Source organism: Paroedura picta, chromosome 1 (assembly GCF_049243985.1).
Source record: "Paroedura picta isolate Pp20150507F chromosome 1, Ppicta_v3.0, whole genome shotgun sequence".
In the NCBI taxonomy this organism is placed as follows: Eukaryota; Metazoa; Chordata; class Lepidosauria; order Squamata; family Gekkonidae; genus Paroedura; species Paroedura picta.
In genome coordinates, this window is record NC_135369.1 from 37,181,975 (window position 1) to 37,202,133 (window position 20,159).

The 20,159-nt window shown below is 44.0% G+C and overlaps 1 protein-coding gene across 10 annotated transcripts in view; it reads right to left on the reverse strand.

The window, feature by feature from the left end:
* The window catches only part of EML6 (EMAP like 6), a 176,385-nt gene that overhangs the window by 30,609 nt on the left and 125,617 nt on the right, over positions 1–20,159 (reverse strand). The window lies entirely within an intron of this gene.

Sequence of the window (20,159 nt, forward strand, 5' to 3'; positions counted from 1 at the left end):
TGAATCCAGAGTACACCAATGGCCTCAAATAGTGCAGAAATGTTGTTTTCCATCCTAAAGCCACTTCGCATATGACACAGAAGTGAATTCAGCAGGCGGACATTCAGTTGGGAGCTGCAGCCCACCATGGCTCCCACCAAGGGCACCTCCTTATGGGTTTCCAAACACATTCATTGCACTGACACTTAAGCACCGTAGGTCTAGAAATGTCCTGGGAGTACTGCTACTGTCCTATTTGGCCCCTGGGCCACCTCCAAAGAAACCTCAGGTACACTGTTGTAATGGAGGAGGTGAGCAGGGCAAGCAATGTGCCTGCTACATTGCACCAAACTGTCTGAAATGTTAATAACAAGGGTGCAGAGTGGCCACAGGTGGGGAGATGATCCAGCAAATCTAACACCGTGTTGCCTCTTCCATCCAGCCCCCTTGTGGTACACCTGCAATACTCAGGACCTTCTCAAAACAAAGAAAGCACACGAATGCTCCCCCAGCTCCACATACAATGCAGACAAGCCTGAAAGGTTGGTGTGGCTATTTAACAAATTATGTATTCAAATTTAGCTGTATTAAGACTGTTTATAGTATACACCTGACTGTATATTATACAGGTTATCATTAGCCGTGCCTTGGGGCTGATTTGTACATGAAGATTTCCACTTCAAATACGTTTTCTTTGTGAAGACAAAGAGTTTATTTTATACCCCGCTTTTCACTACCCAAGAGTCTCAAAGGGGCTTACAATTGTTGAACAAGACTGGTGTTTTCTTTAAAATTCAGATTTGTTCACTAGGAATGGTTTATGGCTAATAGAAATAATGGAGGGAGCAGATTATAATTCAGCCTTTACAGAGAACAAACCAACTATCACTGCTTCTTTTCCCCACTGCTGACAGCCTGTGAGGTAGGTGGGGCTGAGAGAGTCTGACAGAACTGCTTTGTGAGAACAGCTCTAACAGGTGTGTGACTAACCCAAGGTCACCCAGCTGGTTGCATATGGAGGAGCGGGTAATCAAATGCAGCTCTGCAGATGAGAGGCCGTCATTCTCAACCATTATGCCGAGTGGAAAGACATGAACAGGCATTGTGCTCAAAGTCGTTCAACAGAATGCTCAGGAATACGAGTTCCCAAGATGTCATCAGACCCGAGCAGCATCACGAAACAGAATGCAGGGGAGAACTATGTAGTCGGGGGCTGCCTTGTTTCCGTTTCTACCAAGGAACCCTGTGAGTTGTGGCAAACACAGGTTAGGAGGGAAGAGAACCTGTTTAAGGCACTGGCATCACTGGAAGTTAGGTCTAGCTCCCGTCTATCCGTGAAGAGTCATACAGCCTAAATAGGCATAACAAACTGCTCAAGTTCTCCAAGGAGATCTGCAGCTATAATGCAGCTGCCAGTTCCTGGTGGCAACTTGTAAGGAAATGCTCAACAGAGTCTGATTTAGGACTGCCAGGAGGAGGAATTCTTGCCTTTTCTCCTGTGCCATTTTCAGGGGCTGTAACAGCCTGGAGGACACCAGTGGGAGCCTCTGTGTACAGCCAGTACATGCAAACATTCAGTGTATGTCCTGGCTCTCTCTGAGGCAAATAATCCCCACCCCAAGGCCCCTGATCTCTTTCAGCTACCAAAAACAGCACAGGGGAGAAGGCAGGAATTCCTCCTTCTCCTGCACGTTTGCCACCAGGAACTAGCGGCCACAGTATAGCTGCAGGTTCCAGTGGTGAACCTGTGTCGTTTGTAACATCTAGTTCAGCTGTTCCTCACGATATAGGATTATTGTTTATTTCCCGGGAATATTATTCCCCTATAAGGCTCAGGGTAAAATGGGAACATTGAGGTGTGTGTGTTTAATCCTTCAATCTCCACTCATTTTTATATTTAATTTTTTTAAAAAAACCCTGTCCGTTAAAATCATTTATTTTCTGCTTTAATTGCAAGTAGCCAAACTGCCCTGAAGAGGGGAAAGAGCCACAGCTGATGGTGGGATATGGCATGGATAAAGGGCCAAGGCAGGGGATTAAAGCCCTTCCCCTGTGTCCTGACCTCCATGGCCTCCCTAGAGTTGCAGTGGACTTAAAGGGGAAACATATCGATAACGTATGAGCAAGTCAAGTCCAGGAAAAGTGCAGCAGTCCTGATCCAGTCCCTCCCACCACTGCTATTAAGACTGAAAAGACACCTGTGGCTGCTCCATTCATGGATCTCCTCTCACCACATCTGCTTTGACCCTGAAGGGCAGGGTTATAGTGAAGCCAAAACTCCCTCCAACCCTGTTGCTGGATGGCCCCATAGGGAAGTGGGGCAATATTCTTCCTCCCTCTCACCAGGTTTCAGGGTGTGAAGAAATGTCTTATGGTGGAGAGGCAATATACTTGCCATTATTTCCCCACTGACCCAAATCATCCACAATTATTTCAAAGTTTTTAAATTTACTTAATTTATTCCCCTCCTTTTCCCCCTGTGAGGGCCCAGAATGGTTTACATTGCTCTTACCTCCTCCATTTTATCCTTCTGAGAATGACCTTTTATGCACTGGAGGCTTCATGCCAGGCTGCAGGCTGGAGTTTTAGTTGTGGCAGGTTGCCCCACCTCTTCCTGCATCCACGCAAGGGAGCATTTGGCCTGGTGCGCCTCATCTGCCACCCATGTGTGCTCCTGCATGGGAGCTGGGGCAGTGAAGTTCCCAGTGCATAAACGGTCAGTGTGTGAATGGCCCAAGGTCCCCCTGAAAAACTTCCATGCAGACTTGAACCTAGGTTTTCCTGTTCCCAGTCCCACATTCTAACCACCATCCTACACTGGCTCTAGCCTCTATGGACTTGTAAGAGACAAGGGAAAGCAGCTGCAACTAAGAATCACATTGTTACAATTATTCAGCTACATGGGGAGACTGATTTTGCTTTTCAGGGATGATCAACTATACAACCTGGGGCAAAAGAGATCAGGGACAGAGGGGTGTGGTGGTGAAGGCATTATACTAGAATCTACATTCCGATCCCTCTCTGCCAAGACCCTCACTGAATGATAAAAGTTTATTTTCCACTTGCCCTTCCAAAAATTGCTCAGGGTGGGTAACAACATTCACAAAATCATCATACAAAATGGGTTAAAAACATCATTAATCTCATTGCCCCTGACTAATATTTTTCCCATCCAGGGGGCTTTTGGGATCAGAAGCCGATCTTTTTCACGGTGGTGAGTCCAGCATTCATTAGTAATTGTTATTTTGGGCCCCAACCATAAGCCTGGTGGAATAGCTCCATCTTGGAACTGATCACCCCCGGGAGGGCATTCCACCAGGCTGGGGCCAGGATCGAAAAGGCCCTGGTCCTGGTCGAGGCCAATCTTACCTTCTTTGGGCTGGGAATCCTGAGCAGATGTTGATCCTAAGATCTTAGTGCTCTTTAGGGAACACAAGGGAAGAGGTTATGCCATAGGCATGGCAGTCCCAGACCATTCAGGGCCTTAAATGCATCAAAACCCTGAACCCCATGCGGTCTCCAATCTGGAGCCAATGGAGCTGTGGGAGCACTGGTGTCACATGTGCTCTCCACAAAGTTCTGGCTAGGACTTGGGCCACTGCATTTTGGAGCAGCTGAAGTTCCTGGAGCAATCTCAAGGGCAGCCCTGGGTAGAGTGAGTTGCAGAAGTCTAACCTAGAGGTGGCTGTCACATGGTTCACTTTGGCTAGGTCTGGCTCTGAGAGATGAGGTGCAAGCTGCCTCGCCTGGCGCAGATGAAAAAATGCCACCTGGGCTGTCTTCATGATCTGGGCCTCCATTGATAAGGAGAGATCCAAAATCACACCCAGACTCCTAATGGTGGAGGGGAAGCCTTAGGCCAGTCACAATCTTTCAGAACAACCTGCATCACAGAAATAAAATGGGGGAAGCCAGAAGTGTGAACACTTCTTTGAATTCCATGGTGAGGCTGGAGAATTAAAATGTGACAGCTAGACAGACAGCATTTGGAATCAGTATTGTTTTCCTTCATCATACGCAAGACACGAAGGAATTTTTCACATCGCAACTTCTAATAAGGTGCAGGAGATTTCTCCTCTTTGCTTTGAAAACGTATAGGAAAGGTCATGAAGGCCTTCTGACCTTCAGCCACCAGGACCTCTTTGGAACTGCACGAAAAGCACCAGGGACAGTCCTCTATGATGCTTGTAGTTCTCCGGATCAGGGCAACAGACTGGTGGCACCAAATTACAGGGCCCTTAAGGCGGCAATTTAGAAAATACTCAATGGTTTGTTTGCACTAGTTCTTTTCTCCTTTCTGTTTTAGTGTACCATGGATATGAACCAATTATCGCATCTCTGTTCCTAAGAATGTCTGATAAAATTTATGGGGAAAGCAAGGCAGGACTTGTGAAGGAAGCCAAGGCGAAGACAGACGTAACATTTAAGGTCCGGTGGAAATAGTTTGAACTCATTTTCGCTGCCTTGAAAATGCATGTACAACCTTCTGTTCTAAAGTGAACTCTAAAAACATTAATTCAGTGTTTCAGATACTAGGTGTAGCGGCTGTCAGTTGGCTAGCATCTGCTATGTCAATGCACTCCTCCCCCCTCTCCCACCCCTCCCAGAACAGTTCTGCATCAGTTTTTAAAGTATTTGAATCTTTGCTTGTGGTCAAGGGGATACTAAGTGAATATATAAATAAATGTACTTATGGTACTTTCAAACAGTATAGTTGATCAGCCTGCCCTAAGCATAGGGGGGAAGGACAAGACAGGAGCAGATCCAGTCTTCGACATCAAAGAAAAGCCAATTTTTCATATAAATTAATGTTACATCTGTCTTCTCCCCCAGAGGACACTGCTCACTATGACATGGCCATATTGGATAAGAAACACAAGATATTGTTTGAAAATATATACACACACATATATATTTTGTAGTTTTCTATACACAGCACATACAAGTGTAAATATTCTGCATATTCATATATACATATATATGTATATATAAAAACATATGCCTTCTGTGGTTTGTTAGCACCTTACACATCTGCTCAAGAAAGGTGAAAATAATGCCACAATCACAATTCATGTCACATCTCAATAAGTCTGATGAAGATTAGTATATGACCGTAACCAGCTGATTTTGAAAAGTGAAATGCTAGAGATACAAAACCCATGTTGTTGGAAGTAGAAGATAGCCTCTATAGCCTTTACCTTTAATAACCTTTACAATATCAATTGTACACTCAAAGAAACTTGTGCCTTTTTGTTTTTAGATGTGGCTTATACTTACTTGACAATTCCCTGCCTCCAAAGGAAAGCAAGTTAAAACATAATACAAGTATTAACGGTTTCTTTCCAGGATTGTCACAAGAAAGTGTGAGTATGCTTGGAATGGCAGGAGTGGACACTGGAGAACCGTTCAGCCTTTGGTTTGAATGGGTTGCTTTATTTATTATTTTAAATAAATGAAAGTATTTGATCTCTCCAGTTTTTGGCTTGGTCTACACAAACAGATCTTGAATGGTACCATTTCTGGTTGCTAGCTGGGAAAGTGGAGGAATAAATTTACACATCTGAATGCGCGCTCTCTCACATGCACACAAATCCTTGTATTTAGGAAACCAGCACGTCAAGGATAAGGCTAGGCTCAATCCTGATGCTACATTTCTATGCATAGAGAGCTTTTACCTGGAGAAGCATTCACTTATAAAACTGGAAAATCCAGGGGAAAAATACAATCTGCTGTTTGTATAGGCTACCTGTGTGAATGATAAATCTCTTTAGCTTATTATCTGTGCTTGACCTCCTTACTGCTTCTGTGGTATGTAAAAGGTGGGAGGATGGAAGCTGCCAAAGACCTCTCCACCATGGTAAGATCCCACTCCCAAGTTCCCACTTCCAAGGTATCCGTTACTATATCTGAGGTCAGAGAAAGAAGAAGGTGCAACCTGGCAGCGTCTACCTGCCTGAACCCAGACCTCACTAAAAACCACCTCCTACAAAATCTTTTACTATTTTTTAATTTATACCATATTTTAAATTGCTGAACACTACTTTGGGGGGCAGTTGTAGCTGACAAACAAGACAGCAGCTAAACAAGTAAATGGAAGATATACCTCTGTATATTAAAGGACACATGGAAATAATCTATTTGTTTGAACCCTGGTGACAGAGGAGGCTTCTGCGTGTTCCATGGACAGCAAAAGTAACAAACAAGGATATACTACAGTACATAAGGTCTGTAATATTATTGGTAGGCGAAATCACGAAACTCTGGCTCACTTACTTTGGCCATATCATGCAATCCAACTCAACGGAGAAAGCAATTATGCTAGGATTGGTAGGTGGAAAAAGGAAACCAGGCCGACAAATAGTGCGGTGATTAGATACGATCAAAATGGACAGTGGTCAGAACAACACAGAACTAAAAGAAGTGGTGCAAGATCAGAAATTGTGGCAGCAGTTGTGTCATAGGATCGCCAAGAGTCAGGCTCAACTGAATGGCTAACATCATCATCAACACAATGGCTTTGGTGTAAAGCAGGGGTCATCAACCCCCGGTCCGTGGCCCGGTGGCGGGCCGCAAAGGCCATGGTACCGGGCCGCCGCCAGCCACACCTGCCTTCCCCCGCCAGCAGCAAGAAGGAAGGGAAGAGGCAGGCGCAGCCGCCAGCATGGCGGTGACGCAAACGTGCATGCGCGCTGTTGCCGCGCATGCGCGTTAGCGCCACCTGGTGGCGAAAACACGCATGCACGGCAATTGCACGTGCTCGTTTTCGCAGCACCCGGGCCGTCGGCTCTTCCCTCACTCCGGAGGCAGTCCCTGACCTGAGAAAGGTTGAGGAACCCTAGTGTAAAGGACACCTTGAATTTGTAGAGATTTCGGCTGTGAGCAGCAAGCCCAATCGTATGTTACTATATGGAATGATCACTTGCATAAGTCCAGAGATGGAACAGAATTGCTGTTCAGAGCTAAAGGCAAAGCTAGCCGTTCAAAAATTATAGTACACTGGGCTGCCTCGTGATCACTTCACTTATGATGAGCTGCTAAATTTTTCAGCCCAGGTCCAACTTTGCCTAAGAAATGATGTGAAAGTTTCATTTGTGCATGCCATTACAAAACATTCTGCAAGTGCATTGTGAGATCGAAAACACATCCCCAAATTTAATCCCATTACAGGTAATGTAGTCATACGTAACAGTCATTACAGAAATAGAAACTGGGATGAGAGTTGGTAGGATAGATCATGAGGAGGTACAGGATCTTGGAAGAAGTGACTGCCTCAGCTATGCACAAAACTGTATTGTTTGAATGCAGTTACTGAAATCCTCATAGCTTCGACTAGCTGTAATGCAAAAAGAAATCAGCCTATCTGTAAAACAGACACAGAATCTCAGCCTAGATGAGATCCTGGAAGATCCACAAATGTGTCACCGCTGCATTTTTAATTGCTACATAGAAACTATGGAAGTCCCTGATTTTGAATGGAAATGTAAGAAGGGGCTTAACTGTTGGGGCATTTCTGCACATCTAAAAAAGTAGCATTACACCAGCATAATAGCATAGTGATAAAAATTATCATGCCTGTGGCCATTCCTTACCTTCTTCCGGTCTTGTTTTCATCTGCCACCTTTTTGCACTTCTTACACTCCATATGCCTGCTTGAAATGGCAAAAGAGAGCAATGTGCTTTACACGCAACTCTCTTCTGCCTGTCAATCAAGCCAGGCAACCAATCCTCTTTCTCAATATTTTAAAGGGCCGGCAATGCCTGCTAATTTTTTTTTTAATTCAAACCTTCTCCGTTGAAATACCTATGCATATAATCATAGATGCATAGTGCTTTTTGAATGCCACCCATTATGGAATCATGAGTCTTGAAACTTAAGAAAAATAATCTCGTTCCTGATTTTTTGGGAGGGTTGGGACTTTAGAGAGGCATGCTTTGTGTGACAACTTTGGGAAAAAATAATTTTTGGCTTTACCTGCATGCTTGTATGCCTATTCGTTGCTCCAGGCAGTTTGCTTAAAAAAAACCTCCTGTCACTGGGGGAGGCGGGTGTGAGGGTGGGAAATTGGAGGCAGAGATAGCACTTCTTTGCCTCCATACATTTCTTTGGCTGGTAGCCTGCTGGTTGCTCTCCTCTAGCTGGCACTTTTTAGGTTGGGGAATCCACATTATGAGATTCCCCAACTACTGCTTTAAAATGGCGGATGTAGTGAGCAATTTGCTGCTTGGACGCTGGATATTGGCGACATCATGCGGAGCATCTAGAATATAATGACTACCTAAGGTAATCATTACACTATATTTATCAAATGTGGAATTGCCCTTGGTTTTAATACCTACTTCTGGGTTGTAAAAAACAGAATGGCACAATTCAGTATTGGGAATGACCCCACTGTTTTTTTTTAAACATTCATGCAATTTGTCCACTAACATTTTTCTCCACATGCTGTGTATTTTGACCCATAGCTACTGTGGGATGGACAAATGTTGACCAAAGCCACTGTTGAATAATTTTAAATATCCAAGCTACTTATTACATTCACATGCCACCATGCTTCAGCTTACAAACAAGAACAAGCAGGAAAGTAGATTAATTCAAGCTATAATCAGAGCTGAAGAGGATTTAGGGGACCTTTATTTTTAAGCCACCAGAGTTTTGGTGTCATTCCTGGCAGCAGCAGATCAGTGAACAGCCTGCATAAGCCGAGATGGCTGTTTCCTTCTTAAATGGTGATGTGCACTGTAATCAGTATCCCTGCTATTTCAAGGACAATTGTTGCTCTCATTCCCCCTCGGGGATTGTGCTAAATGACTTGCAGCATGCAGGGGTTTAGCAAGCCCCAGAATTTACACTAACAAAATTTGGGACAGATTTCACGTGAGTCCAGTTTAGGTATTCGGATTCATGTTGTGCATGTGGGGGGAAGGATTGCCCATTTGGGATGAATTATGGCTATGATATCCACATGGCTTGTCCATGAGACACGAAAGATCATTCATGCAATGCTGGTGGGTCCAGCTCTGGCAGCTGCTATGCAAAGGATGTTATTGAAGATCTGAATGTCTCAACCGTTGACTGACATGAGATGTCACTGAGTTTGATTGCCTAAATACACCTCTCCCTTGTCTCCCATTTGCCTTTTGTTTACAGTATTAAATTCATTTTCACTTAATTGGAGCACAGGGATTGGTCTGGGAGCTCCTGACACTGTTATCAAATACATCTGATAAAAAACAATACAAAAGATACAATAAATAAACTATCCCCCTTAAAATCAATCCACTATCAAGCAGGGTAGGAAGTGTGAGTGGTGGAGACACAGCTGAAGCATGATGGATCACAATTGCCCAAAGGCTGCCTGAGAAAGAGCAGCCTTGCATGCTCTGTGGAACCTAGGGAGGTCCTGCAAGGGACACACATCTTCAGGCACCTGGTTCCACAGGATGGGGCCACTACCAAGAAGGCCCTTACCCTTGTTAACACAAGGTGGACAGTTTGTGGACCAGGGAGCTCCAATAAATTCCAAGATGAAGATTGGAGGAGATGGGGCAGATCATCCTGGGAAAGGCAGTCCCAAGATATGAAGGTCCCAGGCTGCTTAGGTCTTTAACGATAATTGGCACTGAAAATTAATTAGCAGCCAGTGCAGCTGCCAAAGGATAAGCATTATACACGCTGACCAGGACACTCCTGTCAGCAATCTGGCAGTTGTGTTCTGGACCACGTGACATTTCCATAGCTTATTCAAAGGTAGCTCTGTGTACAGCACATTTTGGTAGTCCAGTCTTGAGATGACCATTGCATAAATTGCTGTAGCAGATAGGGAGCCAGTTGGCGGGCCCGGTGTAGATGGTAAAATACAGTTTTTATCACCAAGGGCACATGTTTGTTCATGGACTACACATAATCAAGCCATATTCCCAAATTTCTCTCAGAGTTGACCATAGAAAGGGTCAGTAGAAGCAGCCACTCCTGACCCGGGACTTCCAAAGGAACATAATCTCTGTCATAGATGGATTTAGTTTCAACCGACTCTCACCTATCTATTCCACCACTGCATTTAGGCAGAAGGCCAAGATCATACAACCAGAGTTGACTTGGTCCCGGATCCCAGCCAGAATCCAAATTGGAAGGGATCTAGGGCACATGTCTCATCCTGAAGCTGTTCCACCACTGTTGACAGAGAAGCTCCCATAACATACGTTGGCTGCTGTGTGATAATATTTCTCAGATGACTGATTGCATGTTTCATCCAGTCCCGATAGGCTGCCATTATTTTTTTCTTTTTTGCTCTTGTTGCTTGAACTAATGATTCAGTGAAGATTGTACAGAAAAGAATAATTTCACTCCTCCAAGTTTACAAGCAGCTAATAATTAAATATAGCTAATAAACTACTTGGCTAATCAAATAAAGAATAACTCAGAACAGAGGATCATGATTCCACTGGTTCCTGAAAGGGAAATATTCTGTGGAGGATGCAAATATCTGTACAAACATCTTGGAGGATTCTGTCTCCTCAGATATTTCTCCGTAATGGAACTGTCTGTAAAATTTTAGATGTAGGTGCTGGAAATGGGAATAAACTGACTTGAGCAGGTTGCTTTGAGAGGTGGCATGGAGATGTTCTAAATAAATAAAAAACAACGCTCCTTTACAGGTATTAAAACCCTGCACACCGGGAGCCTGTCTGAACAGGAGCAACACACATATTTTGTATGCTCACACAGCCCTAATAAAAAAACAAAACCCTGAAAAAAAATCCAGTGGTTAATTCACATGTACCAATGCTGTAAACTCATGCAAAATAGGTGTGCTGCCCGTGTTCAGACAACATGGCAACCATGAATACTGCGAATGTACATGTGGCTGTCTGAAAAATTCTCACACATTTATCTCTTGCCTCAAAAAGCAGCTCCGCAAACATTCAGCCTGATCTAGTCTGGTGTGAGATGAAAGCTGTGCACTGATTAATTTGTTCTTATGCAGTCACCAACAACCCAGATCTACAGGAGCAAATTTGCAATTGTTTTTTAAATGGCTGTGGATGGAGATAAGCTTAATAACAATGATATAAATAAGTGGACATTTGCAACTTTAACGTTTTTCTTTAAAACGAAGATAACTTAATCTGAATTTTGGAATGAGGAATGACTAGAGCAGGTTGCTTTGAGAGGTGGCATGGAAAGCAGAGATCAGCTCACGGGTATCTATGTTTGCTGTACAACTTGCAAAGCCTAGCACATGGGTGATGAACGCCTTGTGACTGCTTTTACAGTGTCATGCCTGTCTTCATCTTGAAGCATTTCCTCAAGTGTTAGTGCTGGTGCCAGCTGACCAAAACGGAGACACAGGAGCGCTCGATTTAATTCCCTGCCTGAATGTGCTGACATCTAGAGCAGGGGCAGTCAAACTGCGACCCTCCAGATGTCCATGGACTACAATTCCATGGACAGTCCATGGACATCTGGAGGGTCGCAGTTTGACTACTCCTGATCTAGAGTGTTCTGCTAGGCATCTTTCTCGTCTGGCTGTTGTGAATTGATATTTGGCAGAGAATCCTTTTCCAATTTTCTATATAGGTAACATTTTATGATTTAAAAAAAAAATCATATGATGAGCATATTGCTGTATGTGGGCACTGTGATGAATCAGCAGAATATATTAGCTTTTTGTTTCTGTACAAGCAGATTTTGTACGTACACTTGAGTATAGATAGTGGGAGGCGAGAAAAAACATACAAATAGCAGACAGGCAGTCCTCTGAGCCATTTCAGAAAACGAAGCCATATTCTGTTACGCTCTATAAAGATTCCACAGCATTATATCCACGGCATGCGCTGACAAGCTTTCTTTCTGAGCAAGAAAAATCTTGATTAAAGTGAAGACTCTGTAAAAGGTAGGCTGCTAACTGTCTGCGTTTGGATTTCAGATGCTAGTCTGATACAAGCTGAAAGCAACGCAACGTGTTCAGGCTTCTCAAGCAAAAGGGCCACATGATGTTGCTTTAGAAAGAAGAAGGAAGGGAGTGACTCAGCAGCATCACAGAAGAGTTCACTGTGACAAAGGGAACTCTTCCCAGTAAAATTAGGGACTTGCCTATGCTTCAGTCAGCATTCTTCTCCACTAATCAAGATGGCTGACAGAAACTGGCATGAGTTTAGCTGCGGTAACTAGTCTGCAGGGCTCCTTGCTGGGGAAGGACACCTTTGTAAAATAGCTTCAGTGCACAACAAAAATAAAATACAGTCTATTTTCATCACACACACACACACACACACTTCCTTTAACATTGCTTCCATTTTTTTCTGAGGCAGATCGGGTGTCATGGCAGGGCTGAGTTTAAACAAACTGCATTCAACCAGGTTCAGTTCTTGCTTTTTTCAGTGTGAGAAAGTGATATGTGGCAGCTGAACAGTCAAGGAGGTTAAGGACCTTAAAATGGCATAGTGTTGCCCAAATACCTTTCTCGTACATAGAAATATAGCAACAAAACTCTCCATCTTGAGGGAGAGGGGTTTCACAGAATAAAAAAAGGTGATAGAGATTGGCAAGTCAGTTAAACCAGTGGTTCTCAACTTGGCGGTCAAGACCCCTTTGGGGGTCAAATGACCCTTTCACAGGGGCTGCAGCAGAGCAAGCAGCTTGGCGGTGGGGGGGGGGTCGCCATCAACACAACAGCCTTGGAGGGTAGATCAAGATAAAGCGTTTGTCTGTCTGGAGCAGTGGAAAAGAGCAAGATTGGCATGGTGGGACAAGAGGCAGAACTGAACTGAGAAACCCTGGAAAAAAACAATTTATATACAATCATGAACAATGGATCTTCACACCATTGGTCTGTTTCGGTTAAATTTCTGTGAAAGAACACTTGCATAATTTTATGGTTGGGGGTCACCACAACATGAGGAACTGTATTAAAGGCTCACAGCATTAGGAAGGTTTAACCTGTGGGCAACCCAAATAAGGACTGATAAAACAACGTCATAGAGAGGCAGGATTTTTTTTTTAAAGACAGAGACCAATATAAGCATTTCCTGTGAAAGCACCTTGAGTCTCTGGAATTCACATACACGTGAACATGCCTTACACAAGGCAGCAAGCCGCGGCATTCAAATTGTGGTGGGAAAGAAATTAGTGGCAGCCATTCTGAGAGATCAGCTGTATCCTTTTGCTGTCAGCATCCGAATAAATGACTTTTGAAAACCAGGATATCCTTCTTAAACAGCATCGCAGCAATAAATAAGTTAAAGCACCTGATAATACCTGATGGTAATGTTTGAAAAGTGTAATGGTGGGCCTGTCTTCCATGAGTCAGACAAATACAAGATAGCCAACAGTTGTTAAAATGGGAATGAGGGACTGGTGCTGGCTACAGCATACAGCTAGGCCTGTGCTCCTGCCTGATTCTCCCACACTGCACTGTTCCCTGGCACAGGAGATGACAGGCAAAGCTACACATAGACATGGAGGAGCTTGCATATGCAATGGTGACATTAAGGCAGCACTAACTTTGACTTGAATGATGGGACACTTCTCCCTCACCCACCCCAAACAAGGTTGGCTAAGGCAGGCAAATACAAGAAAGAGACAAAGAGAAAAGAGAGAACAATGTTTGAATTGGTTTCTGTACTGATCCTTCTTTTTAAAGGTCACTATCACACTCGATATTATAAGGGTTATGGATTCACTTAATCATGCAAGTCAAACAGTCAAAATGCTGCAAACAAGATAGGCACCAGGGGTTAGTAAAAGGCAAAATGCAGCCCTTCTGAAGACACTCCTCCCATATTAGTAACAGCGAACAGCATGAGAAGTATCATCGACATTCCAGCCCACTCAGTTAAAGCACTTCAGATTAGTCACCAAAATAATTTCCCATTAAAGAAGAAGCATTGTCCTAAGTGTGAGACTGCATGGCTTACAATGGTCCTGGATTGTCCGGGACAGTCCCGCCACTGACCAAAATGCCCCGTGGTGTGGGAGCACTTCTCTTAGGACTCCCACACCGCGAGACGGTTCCTGCAGCTCCTCTGATAGGTGCCCCACTCCTACATTACAGAGAAAGCAAGGGGGTGGGGAGCCAATCAGAGGAGCAAGAAAAAAAGGAAGGAAGGAGAAATAAGGAGATGCAAGGAAGGGAGAGAGGGGAGAAGGGAGAGAAGAAAAACAACAAGGATGGGGAGAGGAGAGAGAAACATCAATTAATGATCTCAGCGGAATGTACATATACTAAGATAAATGCAGGATTTATTTTGAAACAGAACCACCTTTCTAGTCATTATTAAAGTGCAAATTTTCTTGTTTCTTGTCGAATATGGAATTTTTTTGGCTTTAGAAGGATACCTTGAACAGAAGGCTATCTAAAGTATTTAAATGGGTAGCCGTGTTGGTCTGGAGTAGCACTCTGATTTTAAAGTATTTAAGTAAACTACGATGAAGAAGAATGCAGATACACGAGGTCTTAGCATACATGAAATCTTACTGATCAAGCCAATGCAGCAGCTATTCAACAGCAGACTACTTTCAAGCACAGGGGGAACTCGAAAAGGACAAAACTGCTGAACATGACTTACTGACTTTAAAAGTACAGGCTGCCTTGACACTTATAAAATTAGAACAGGTTATATCCCAGATACGACTTCTCACTTGCATGACCTTTTACCAAAGTTAAAGGTAAAAGTGTAGCCATACACAAACTATGTGGTATTGCATATGGAGATCTGACTTTGGGAGGATTTCATTTGAATACATCAAACCTGTAGCCCTTGTAGGTTTCCATCTATAAAGGGGCTTAGGCTCTTCTGCATATGCAACAGAGTGCCCTCTACAATCAACGAGAGGCAGGCAAGAGGCAGCCCACAATGGGGCCACCAATAACCAAAGAATGCTCTACAGTGGGCAGACTACAAACTGCCTCTGTAGTTATGCCTACCTTTTGGAATACTTTATCAAGAGAAATTGGACTTTCATCCGTTTTTGCATGTCTATATTCTTTTGTGTGGCAGTTTTTGTTTACATTGTCATTTAGAGATTTGCTGTGATAGGACAGACCGATTGTAACCTATCAAAGTCTGATTTATGTATTATAAACAATGCTGTAAGATTATATACCTAAAGTCTTTTGCAAAAATCTCATAATGTTAGCTGACTTGAGAGCATGGATGGAAAATCAGAGTTTATGTCTGAGAAAATTCTGCAAATATAAGCAACAATTTTTGAACTAAACAAGCAATAATAACAAAAACAATGTGGGGCTATAGGCAGGCTCCCAGCAGTCAGAGAATGGGGTTTCTATGACATAGACATTTACAGTTCCTTTGTTATTTACTAATATTTATTTATTTGATTAATATACCATTCATCCCCGCAAGCAGACTCAGAGCGGTTTACAATAAAAAGCATTATAGATAAAACCAATATCTCTTTCCCCTACCTGCCTAGATGCCTTCCAGTGGGTTAATCAGACTGGGAGGAGCTAAAAAAAGGGGAGGGGTAGCCAAGAAGAAGGAAGGATGCCTGAGTCAGTCCCTAGACAGCCATGGCCTCAACCATAAGCCCTGTGAAAGAGGGCTGTTTTTCAGGCCCTGGGGAACTTTGACAGCTCCATCGTGGCCTGGATTTCAACTGGCAACTCATTCCACCAGGTGGGAACCAAGGACAAAAAAGCTCTGGCTCTGGTCAAGGTCTAGCAAATGTTTTTGGGGCCAGGGCTTAACAGCAAGTTGTTATTTGCAGTGCACAGTGATCTTTAGGGAACATATTAGAAGAGGCAGTCCCTCACATACACAGGGCCTAAAAAGGTCAATACGGCCTAAAAAGGTCAACCTTGAACCTAATCTGGAATTCTACTGGTAGCCAATGTAGCTTCTGGAGGGCAGGTCGAATATGAGCCTTCCATAGGATCCCTGTGAGGTCTCGTGCAGCTTCATTCTGTACCAGCTGTAATTTTCAGGACAAGGCCAAGGATAGCCCCGCATAGAGCAAGTTACAGTAATCCAGTCTGGAGGTGACCACTGCATGGATTACAGTGGCCAGGTCTCCAGGACTAGAGAGGGTGCTGCTAGTAGCTTCACCTAGCACAGATGGCAGAATGCTTGGCACGCTACATTTGTGACATGTACCTCCACTGATAAAGAGTCATTAAAGGTCACCTCCACACACTTAATTGCTGTGAACTGCATTCCATCAAGGTAGGAGAGACACACCCTAGCCTATACTCCCGGACCAGCTGGGCAAAAGGGTGCATATAGATGTTGAATAATATCAGGGAGAGAATCGCACCCTGTGACGTGCCACAAGGGAGTGGGCAGGGCCTGATTGCTCCTCCCACCTTCAGTCTCTGGCCTTGAAGAAAAGAGATCAGTTGCTGCAAGGCTGACCCCTGAATCCTCACATCGGCAAGGCCCATCTAGCCTATCGCTTCCTTCCCTTTTTCTTTTTGCCCATTTATCGTTTGTTGTGCAAAATCATTGGTCGGGGTATTTTAATTTTGCACTACAAATGAGAAGCAGAAACCACACAGATATGCGGGACGTTTAAAAGAAATTAACAGGGTAGTTCTAAGTTTCACCCTTCCAAGCTCATTGATTTCAGTGGGTGTGAAACAATGCTTAGGATGGAACTGTAAATGCTGCAACTTTCTCACCCCACTATCTTGCTATGGCCCCAAATACCCTCTGAAATGCTGCTCATTAAAAGAAGAATTGGTTTTTATACCCTGCGTTTCACTACCAGATGGAGTTTCAAAGCGGGTTACAGTCACCTTTCCTTCCTCTCCCCACAACAGACACTCTGTGAGGTAGGTGGGGCTAAGAGAGCTCTGACAGGACTGCTCTATGAGAACAGGACTGTGAGTAGCCCAAGATTACCCAGCTGGCTCTATGTGGAAGAGTAGGGAATCAAACCTGGGCCCATTCTGTACCCAAGGGTTAATGCACCTTCAAGACATCTTAGAAGTAGATTTTCCTGTTCTGCACAGGAAAATCCAGCTACAAAAGCACATTGGCAGTGCATTATCCTCCATGTGCAGATTAGAAGGTGCTGCTCTTAACCACTACACCAAGCTGGCTCTCTAGCTCTTTACACCAAGCTGCAGCAGGAGGTGGAAGATGAGAAAGCCAAACTCTATACAGTGAAATTCTTCTGTCTACAGAAATGCTCCAATGAATCATAGAATCATAGAGTTGGAAGGGGCCATACAGGCCATCTAGTCCAACCCCCTGCTCAACGCAGGATCAGCCCTAAGCATCCTAAAGCAATGCATCCAAGCTAGAGCCTAGCTCTGCTTTTGTACATGTTTACCTGAATATGTGATTAGTGCATGAATATGACAGCCTGAATATGTGACTGAATATTTGCTTTTCTAGTAAAGAATGATCCATATTTTGGATGTTATGATGCTGCTCACTAATTTGCTACTAATTAACTTTCTCCTTATATCTGTACTCTTATGATCCCTGTTCCATTGTCTGAGGAAGTGTGCATGCACATGAAAGCTCACATCTCGAATAAATCTTTGCTGGTCTTAAAGGTGCCATGGGATTCAAATTTTGTTGAATATGTGAAACACCCCATGTTTTCCTTGCTTTCAGAATTCACAATTCTCAAGATTTAGAGGTGGGATACAAGCAGTGCCATTTATACATGCACATTGATATACTTCTCCTTTAAAAAGAAAGAAGTACGTCTAAGAAACACTGTTTTAGATCCAAAAGACAACTTTTACACTCCCGGGAGAGGCCAAATACCTTGTATGATACCCTCTGCACTCAACTTTGGCAGTCTGACCCATGGGCCTCTCTGTAGAAGCCATCAGATTTTTTTTGTTCTTTTCCTTTTTTAAAAAAGAGGAGCAGGAATTCACATATAAGGCCCCACTGATTTCCACTAATTCCTCCTTCAGGCTATGGGAGAGCCTCCTCAAAGTGTACTGGTATTCAGTACTGCTGAGTACTGCTGCATGCATGCATGTTTGTATGCACGCATGCACATACATACTTAGTCACACATGCACACACAGAGAGCTGTGGCTCGTCCATCCGTCATGTGGCCCACTGAGACCAGCTCAAGCTGAAGCTGACAAAGGTCAGGAGAGAATCAGATGTGTAAAAAATAAGGCTTTCAATTTCACCATGTTTGAGCCATTTGAACATTTCCCTTGTTTATGGAAAACTGGGGGGGGGGGAGACGTGCTTCTTATGCAGCAGGCAGCTTAGCATCGTAAAACCTCTGAGGACAACACAGAAGATACTCTTGGCAACCAGCCTGGTTGACTGCTGAGGCATTGGCATTAATCTTGGAGGGCAGCTGCTATGGTTTATGAGCACTGGCATGTGCACCATAGTGTGAATGGTATATATAAATGCTGACTGGTCAGTAAAGAAGAGGAGCGAGCGTGATATTGTAGGCAGCTTGTCTGTGTGAAGACCTTTTGTTCAAATCCCCACCTCACCATTACATTTGCTGTGCTCTTTCAAGCTTAACCTACTTTGTGATGGTAGTGTATAAATTGGGGCAGAGACCACATACGTAATCCTGTGTTTCTTGAAGCAAGGGCAGGAAAATAAAATACAGATATCATATATTTGCAGATATGTGGAAAGCATGAGAGTAATGGCATGTAGAGGTGAGGCTAAGAAATGAGTTTAAGGCAATGGTCTTGCTCAAGTTACTGGGACAGAAGAAGCCCAAATCTCTGCCTGTTGGGATGGACCCCTCAGTGGCTGTCCTATCAGTTTCCAAGGGGTTAAGATATGGATCCTGCACCTGTATTCCAGGGCCTACTTCCTAGATGTGGTGTTGCTGCTGCATTGCTTTTTTTATATTGCTGCAGCTTAGTATTTTTTTATCTGCTGCTTCTGCCCGGCAGGGGAATGAGGAGGAGAGGGTGGGGGAGAATCAAACAGCCATCAGGAATCACACAGTGGAGGACTGGATTCTATTTGGGAAGGAGGCCCTGTTGGGAGAGGGAGTGCCCCTGAAGAAACAATTGTTCAGAACATAGGAAGAAAGTAGTAAACAAATCCCGGGGAATTTTGTTCTGGCAATGGGGGTGGGAGGAGACACTAGACTGCAACCCAGAAAAAGATGATGATGAAAAAGAGCTGTTTTTTAATGCCTCACTTTTCACTATCCAAGGTAGCTTTCAAATGTCTTTCTCTCCCTCTCCCCACAACAGACACCCTGTGAGGTAGGTGAGGCTGAGAGAGCTCTAAGAGAACTGCTCTGCAAGAAAACTGTAACTAGTCAAAGGTCAGTCAGCTGGCTACATGTGGAGAACTGGGGAATCAAACCTAGTTCTCCAGATTAGTGTCCAATCACACTCTGTGAGTTATTTATTTTATTTATTTATTTAATTTATATACTGGCCTCCCCTGCTTCGGAAGGTGGACTCTATGGCATTCACGTAGGTCCTCTCTTTTCCCTCGCTCCACCCCCATCTCCAAGAGCTTTCCAAGCGAGAGCTGGCAACCCTATCCCAGCCCCCCACCTGGCAACCCTAGTTGCTTTGATAATGTGAGCCACAGCAAGGCACATCGGCAGGAATCAAGGCTTTCTCTGAAACTAATACATGCTTTCTTCCATTGGCAGAACTCTAGAAAAAATATAGGTTACAGGATTAGGGTGCAGATTAATAAATGCAATGAACCAAGAGAAAGATTGCTATTAACTTGGAACTTACAAATAGTGGGTATCTGATCCCCCCACCCCCGCCGCTGGGAGAGTCAAATAGGCCCTTACATAAAGAAGATGCTGTCTTTCTCATGGTCATACTCTCCCACAGTCACACACGCACGTGCACACCCACAGAAGGGTCAGCTCCTTTTTAAATCTTCTGCCCATACATAAAAAAGATCTTGGCCCATCTGGGCCTTGGATCCTGTCAGCACTCATTCAGCCAACAGAGGGTGCTAGGATATCAAAGAGTTCCAAGGTCAGAAAGGTCGTCTACGGAGAAAGGATCACAGGAAAGATCCACAGTCCTTGCATTTCTTGGCTATGAGATCTCCTCCATACAGTCTCAGCCTAGCCTACCTCACAGAGGTTGTGAGGATACAATGGAGGGGGAAACTGTGTCCTGAGATACTTGGGGGAACGGTAGGATGGAAATGTGATAGATGATGATTCCTCTTAATTCATATTCTGCAGGAGTATTACAGGATGCAGTAATTGGGAACAGACCCTT